Genomic DNA, 6,631 nt, shown 5'->3' on the forward strand with positions numbered 1-6,631 from the left:
ATGTGCTTCTCCGGACCGTGAGCACACACTGAGCTTCGGCTGCACGCTAGGCTCTGTGCTGGCCCCAGGGTTCAGGGATAGCTGGCAGGGGAAATTCTCTCTGGCACATTCCTTTTCCCCTTCCCGTCCATGCCCACACTGGCTCTGTGCCTTCTGCAATTAATTTCGAAATTGGGGCTCCCCATTGTTCCTCTATGGCGACCATGAACCAGGGCACAAACAAAGCCCTGAGAAAGAACAAGATAATTCACCAAACTAAATGGAAAGCCAAATCCTGACACTGAAGGTACTCCCTCATATTGAGAGGGTGCTGGAATCTCCCCTGATCATTAGGCAGCCCCTCTGGGTAATGTTGGTGGCAGCAGGGTGCTATAGACTGAATTGTGTCCCCTCCAAATTCATATGTTAAAGCCTAACCCCTAAACCTGACAATGTGGTGGTATTTGGAGATGGGGCTTTTGGGGATGTGATTAACATTAGATGAGGTAATGAGGGTGGGACCCCCCGATAGGATTAGTGCTTTAATGAGAGATACCAGAGGATCATTCCCTCTCTGCCATGTGAGCACACAGCAAGAAGGTGGCCGTCTGCAAGCCAGGAAGAGAGCCCTCATCAGAACCAACCATGCTGCTCATTGATCTCAGACTTCCACCCTCCAGAACTGCAAGAAAATAAATTCCTGTTATTTAAGCCCCCAAGTCTAAGGTATTGCATTCCTAAGTGTACCTTTTAGAGCTGATTAACAGGCATGGAATCAGGTTTGCTGCAGAGGCCACAAATAACTCTCTAGAAACAAAACATGGAAACAAGAGTCCGCTCTGCCCCAGATGCCAGGATGGGAGCCATCTGGATGCTGCCTGGATTACACACTTTCCCTGCCACCCTCCTGTGTGTCCACAGCTGGCTTTGCTGTGATCTACCTGGACCAGCAGCTGCCAGCCAGCCCGCTGGGTGCACAACCCCAGATGCATGTCCTTGGCCTGCCATGTGGGGCCTTCCAGCCCTGGCCAGCTCTGAGTTGTATGAGTGGGATGAAGAACCAACAGAGGAAGTTTGAGCTACACTCACCATGTCCCAAGTGCACACTCAGCCTGGGCAGCTTCTGGAAATCCCACCAACTCTACATGTTGGTTGAGGGAACACCACAATTGCTACCATCATAAACATCCTGGGTGCTGGAGTGGGCTGGGGGGCACATACCTGTTAGTGATGGGGAAGTGGGGTTTCAGCCCAGCTGGTCCCCTAATTAAAATTGTTCCTTACAGCTTTATTATGTAGGTCATACTCCTAGCTATCCAACTAACACTGTGCTTTATTGAGAACTTTCTACAGAACAAGCATTTTGTTAAATACTGACATACAATGTTTCATTTATTTATTCTGTGAAGAAAGGGGAAATACTATCTGATATGGTTTAGCCCTGTGTCCCCACCCAAATCTCATCTCAAATTGTAATCCCCACCTGTCCAGGGAGGGACCTGTAATCCCCACATGTGGAGGGAAGGAGGTGACTGGATCATGGGGGCAGTTTCCCCCATGCTGTTCTTATGATAATGAGTGAGTTCTCTCGAGATCTGATGGCTTTGTAAATGTTCGGAAGTTCCTCCTCTGTTCTTGTCTCTCTTGCCGCCATGTGATGAAGGTGTTTGTTTCCCCTTCACCTTCCACCATGATTGTAAGTTTCCTGAAGCCTCCTGAACCGTGTGGAACTGTGAGTCAATTAAGCCTCTTTCCTTTAAAAATGACCCAGTCTTGAGTATTTCTTTCTAGCAGTGTGAAAATGAACAAATACACTATCTCTACCTCCATTTTATATATGAGAAAACTCAGGCTCGTGGAGGTCAGATAACACATCCAGTACCACACAACTAAGAATCAGTCAAGCTGGATTCACACCCAGATGTTCTGACTCCAGACCCTGCATCTTCATCACTGTCTCCTGGGGCCATCCTTGCTGTGACAACACCTGGAACAGCATCCAGTGCATGGAAGGCTGTCAGTAAATGGTGGCTACCCTCTCACCCCATCCTTACTATTGCAGCATGGTCTCTTGTGTAAGTCAACCAACCTAAGCTCCCACATAGGTCTCTGCATGGGTTTATTAATTAGCTTATTAGTTAGGGCTGCATAACAAATTATGCCAAAACGTAGTGGCTTAAGACAATATACATTTATTATTGCACAGTTTCATGGCTCAGAGTTCTGAGCACAACTTGGCTGGCTTCCCCAGCTGAGGCTCTCACAAAGCTGCCATCAAGGTTGGGGCTGCAACATCATCTGAAGCCTGCCTGGAGAAGGATCTGTTTTCAAACTCATGTGGTTGTTGGTGGAATTCTGGGTTCTCTGCAGCCTGTTGAACTGAGGGCCTCAATTTCTTGCTGGCTCTTGGCTAGGGGCCACTCAAAGCTCCTTGACACATGCTGCCTCCATAGGCAACTCACAATGTGGCCACTTGCTTCATCAAAGCCAGCAAGGAAAGGAGGAATGCCATCTTCCTTGCTAGATGGTTTTCCTATATTGCAATCTTAACGTAATTGCACGGTTCCCACCCACACTCAAAGTGAGGGAACCACACAAAGGCATGAACGCCAGGAGGTGGGACTTGAGGCAGGGCACCCGAGAGTCTCCCAGTCAAAGTGTGACATGACAGTCGCAGATAATCATGTCTCGGATTCACAGAATGCAGGCGGAGAGGCAAGGGCAAGTGAAGGACTTGCCCGAGGCCAGCATGGCTCGGTGTTCACATTTCAGATTCCCGCCAACTCCTGTGATGTAGTCCAGCCACATAGACACGTCCAATAGATAAAGATGATGTTGCTATGGAGTCCTGGCATAGGCAGACCAGGGCCAGAAATGATCCAGGTAATTTGCAAATATCAAGGCAATCAACCCTAGACTGTGAATCCCATGAGCCAGGAGAATATACGTTTTACTCACTGCTGCATCCCAGCACCTAGCAGTGCAGAGGACTACTTTCTGCCCAGCCAGTATCTCTTGGGTGAAATGAATGGTTCCGTTGATGGCAGCAATCAGGACTGGCTTCCACTCAGAGGATCATTTGTGAGGAGGGGGAGAAAGCAGGGGGAGGAAGCATGGGTTAGGTACCCAGGCATGGGACAGGTAGCATGCAGCACTTACCCCTCTTCCATGCCTGTCTTCTCATCATAAATGGTGAGTAAACACAGTGCCTCACGCCTGTAATCCCAGCACTTTGGGAGGCCGAGGCAGGTGGATCACCTGAGGTCAGGAGTTTGAGACCAGCCTGGCCAACATGGCGAAACCCCACGTCTGCTAAAAAATACAAAAATTAGCTGGGTGTCCTGACACGCACCTGTAATCACAGCTACTGAGGAGGATGAGGCACAAGAATCACTTGAACCCAGGAGGCAGAGGTTGCAGTGAGCTAAGATCGTGCCACTGTACTCCAGCCTGGGCAACAGAACGAAGCACTGTCTCAAAAAAGCAAAAACAAACAAACAAACAAAAATGGTGAATAAAGAAATGAACTATCCAAGGAGCCAGAGAAATCTTCCAACCTCGTTAACCTGTGCTAGTTTCGACAGGGATCATATATCTACAGAAAACACAGGTAAACTCGGCTTGTATAGGGCAAGTAGGGAGATGATGTTCCCCCTGGAGCCAGGACTACCCTTCCAAGCCACAGCCCTTTGCCTTTAGGAAGAAAGAAAAGGCTTTGTGATGAGAGTCCTCTTTAAAAGGAAAGAAATGCAGTCTCGTCAAAAGCCCAGTGGTAACACTTACCTAACACAATGCGTGCTGGTGACAACGTCTAATGAAGACTTTTATGATAGGGATGTAATTGTTAAAAAAAAAAAAAAAAAAAAAAAACAAAGATTAAAAAATTGGTTTCATTGCTTTGCCATCCAAGAGTTCATTTGTTTCCTCATTCATGCACTAAATAAGCCCCTAATTAATCTTGAACCTTGGAGAAAGGCGACTAGATTGCCATTTTCTCCGTAAGGACGCACTTCACATTTTGGGAAGTTTGAAGAGGCTCTTCAGCCTTTTCCTTTAGTGGTATTTTATCAGCATTTTAGAGAAGCTTCATTAGGCTGCCGAAAGCTGCTAATTGCATTACCATATTTTTAAGCCCACAGGTTTGGGTCACATTCATCGTTCTCCCAATTCTCCCAGTAATCTGCGGGTCTGACAGGTCAGAGATCCAACCGTTGAGGAGAGAGGCCACCGCTCACACCAGCGGGGACCACGTTGCTTTCTCTTCTCAAGGAAAATTTAGCTTCAAAAGTCATTGTGATGTCACCACTTCTAGGGAGAAAAAAAAATCCTCCGGCTTTCTAGCCAAGAAAAGAAACACAAAAGGACTGTGTGTGTGCATGTGCGTGTTTGTGTATAGATAGATAGACATGAATATAGATGTACAAATGTGTGTTTAGAGAGATATAAATATAATGTATATGCATATAAATGAATATCTGTATATGTGTGTGCATAGATATGAATATATTATATATGTGTGTAGACAGATATAAATATATGTATATGTGTATAGATAGATATGAATATGTGAGTATATGTATTTATGTGTAGATATGAATATATGTATATATGTACATGGATATGAATATATGTACATATGGAGATGGATATGAATATGCACATATGTATATATAAATAGATATGAATAGACTTGTGTATGTGTATAGATGATGTGCGTGTATATCTGAATATATGCATAGATGTATATATGTAGATCATGACTACATATGTGTGTCATGTGTGTAGTAAATGATGATGCTTATATTTTATCTGGATTCTCCCCTCTCTTTAAAGAAAATTTCAATGGAAAACTAATTTCCAAACCTAGGCAGCCCAACACCCTCCCAGGAGCCCCACAGACATTATCTCATTTAATCCTCTCTACAACGTTGTGAAGAGTTAACTACTATTTCTGCACTTTGCAAAGAAGGAAATGGATTCTCAGAGTTCATACGTCACAGAGCCCCCAAGTGGTGGAGTCAAAACTTGAAGGAAGGCCAGGGGTTCACCGGCATCCATGCTTAGGTGGTAATATTCTTCCTGGGAGTCAGGAGTCCAGGAGGTGACGGACCTGGGTCCAAGCCAGCTCCAGGCCTCCACACAAGCATCTTTACCTGTGAGTCTCCTGTCGATGGAGTGATAATGTTCACCCTGTGGAGATAAGAAGATGAAATGAGATAAAATGTGTAAAGCTATAAACCCTGGTCTGTCCACTAGCTGCTTACACAGGTGCAGCCCTGACTGGGGGCATCGCAAGACAGCTGAACCCCATAAAACCAGGGCAGGCACCCCACATCCTCAGCAGACCCCAGCCAACACACAAATCTGGGTCCTGCCAGCTGGCACCACTCAGAGACCGGATGGGGACAGTCCCATCTTCTGGCTTGAAAAGACCTACCCAGTTTCTCCTCTCCCAAACCTCAGCCTTGGAGTCTAAATAGACACTGTGTTGGGGGCAGGTTCCTGGCTGAGCAGTGACACTTTTGCCCCTCCTGCTCCATTTCTGGTCTCCAGAGTCTTTTTTCTTCTAACGCGAGTGCCTGTGATCTAGCAGCCGCTTTTCAAGCAGAGCTCCCCGACATGCCTTCCCTCCTACCTCCTCCCCTCCTACTCCACTCTGCAACTCTGAGGCTCCATGCAAGCGCAGGAATGACGGAGCTGGGCTTCAGGGCAGCAGAAAGAGATGACTGAGAGACCCCCTCCGACTGTGGCCTCCGGTCCCTGAGATTACCACTTGGGGCATGCCCCTCTGCTTATCCCCTAATCCTGCCAATGCAGCAGAGAAGCCAGATATTCCCAGGCATCAGACCCAGTATAGCCAACACCCCCCAGCCAATCCCCCGCCTGGCTGGTGGAAAGGTAGTGGCCAGCTTGCCGGGCATGGCACACATGATCTGGGCTTCCTGGGGAGCAGGTCACAGGCAGGATGGAACCAGCTGGGTCTTCCCCTGGAGACTTTTGTGGCCACCTGCTGTCCACTCCTCCTTAGGCAGACCAGGTGGCCCTTGCCTGGTAGCCTGGGGTGGAGGAGTCTCCTTATTTTGTGATTAACTCAGATGGCCGTTGGGCAGTGCTGGCCCAGAGGCCCTGTATTCCCAGCCCCGGGGGGGACTGCACATTTCCGGAGCTGTCATTGTGTGAACACAGAGCCTCTTTGCTGATCACTGAGCCCTTCCTGGGCCCTACCCTCCCCAGTTACTGCTGGCATGCCTCAAGTGGTAATCTCAGGAACCAGAGGCCACAGTCAGAGGGGGTCTCTCAGTCATCTCTTTCTGCTGCCATTCCTTCTGAAACTATTCCAGTCAATAGAAAAAGAGGGAATCCTCCCTAACTCATTTTATGAGGCCAACATCATCCTGATACCAAAGCCTGGCGGAGACACAACAAAAAAAGGGAATTTTATACCAATATCCCTGGTGAACGTCGATGCAAAAATCCTCAATAAAGTACTGGCAAACGAAATCCAGCAGCACATCAAAAAGCTTATCCACCACAATCAAGTCAGCTTCATCCCTGGGATGCAAGGATGGTTCAACATACACAAATCAATAAACATAATCCATCACATAAACAGAACCAATGACAAAAACCACATGATTATCTCAATAGATGC

The sequence above is a fragment of the Macaca fascicularis genome, chromosome 16 (genome assembly GCF_037993035.2).
Source record: "Macaca fascicularis isolate 582-1 chromosome 16, T2T-MFA8v1.1".
Lineage (NCBI taxonomy): Eukaryota > Metazoa > Chordata > Mammalia > Primates > Cercopithecidae > Macaca > Macaca fascicularis.